Source organism: Octodon degus, unplaced genomic scaffold, assembly GCF_000260255.1.
Source record: "Octodon degus isolate 3935 unplaced genomic scaffold, OctDeg1.0 scaffold00232, whole genome shotgun sequence".
In the NCBI taxonomy this organism is placed as follows: domain Eukaryota; kingdom Metazoa; phylum Chordata; class Mammalia; order Rodentia; family Octodontidae; genus Octodon; species Octodon degus.
The window spans coordinates 1,414,939-1,416,282 of record NW_004524808.1 but is presented as its reverse complement, the minus strand read 5'-3'; the positions used below and the strand labels follow the sequence as shown (position 1 = coordinate 1,416,282).

The window sequence follows — 1,344 nt, the reverse complement described above, 5'->3', positions numbered from 1 at the left end:
AAACACGAGCAAGAAATGTTTTTAATGCTAGAAACATCCTTCTTGGAAATAATTAGGTAAGATGTAACAAGGGGTCATTTGGAGAGACAGCCTCCTTGTCCCTAGAATATAAAGGGTGAGGTGATGGGCAAGGCCAAAGGTAAACAGCAAAAAGGAAATGAGGTAGGGATCCAGGCGGACTATCAAGATGATCTGTGTGGGGCCAGGGAGATGGCTCAGTAGGATGATCCAGTGAAACAACTCGCTGGTGGTTGTACCACTTACAAGTGAAAGGAAGGAAGGAAGGATGAAAGAGAAGGAAGCAAAGCAGGAGGGAGGCAAGGAGGGGAGAAAATGCAGAGAGGAAAGATGTGATTCCTTTTTAAAACTGTAGATGCAAGTGGCCTCATCCATTGCTGCCTTTCTCCAAGGAGTGAGAACATCTTCCTTCCCTCATCTGCCTCCGGTCCACAGTCTGCTAGAGGCTGAATGCCATGCCTTCAATTAAGTTGCAGAGTTCTGATGGAGAGAGATTTGAAGTTGGTGTTGAAATTGCCAAACACTGTGACAATCGAGACCATGTTGGAAGGTTTGAGAATGGATAAGGAAGGAGATGATGACCCAGTTCCTCTACTAAGTGTTAATGCACCAATATTTAAAAAGGTCACTCAGTGGTGCACCCACCACAAGGATGACCCTCCTCCTCCTCCTGAGGATGATGAGGACACAGAAAAGCGAACAGATGACATCCTTGCTTGGGACCAAGAATTCCTGAAAGTTGACCAAGGAATCCTTTTTGAACTTACTCTGGCAGCAAACTACCTAGACATCAAAGGCTTGCTCGATGTTACACACAAGACTGTTGCCAATATGATCAAGGGGAAAACTCCTGAAGAGATTCACAAGACCTTTAGTATAAAAAACGACTTTACTGAAAAGGAGGAAGCCCAGGTATACAAGGAGAACCAGTGGTGTGAAGAGAAGTGAAATGTGCCTATAACGCTGTAAGGATTGTTCCAAATACTAGTCACACTGCTCTGTTTATAACTGTTAATATTAGACAAACAATAGACAAATGCCGCAACAAAACAATTGCTAGCATAACATTGTCCTCATTGCATGTGTAGTTTGAGTTACAGATTCTAAACCAATCGCTGAATTTCTTCTAGTCTAAGCAAAAGTTGCTGGTTTTCTTTACTCTGAACAAAACTGAACTGTGGGTTCTCTGTAGAGGACTGACATTTTGAGCTTGCCCCCTTTTTGTAAAGTGATTTCTGAGTAGGTTCTTGTCCAGTTAACTTTAGTGAGCTTTTAAAAGTTGGCATTGTAAGTAATACAACTTACAAAAGTTTTCTGCAATAGAAT

General features: G+C 42.3%; 1 pseudogene; it reads left to right on the top strand.

Annotated features, from left to right (window-relative positions):
* Window positions 1–558: 558 nt before the first annotated feature.
* Window positions 559–966, top strand: LOC101583088 (annotated as a pseudogene).
* Window positions 967–1,344: the final 378 nt, after the last annotated feature.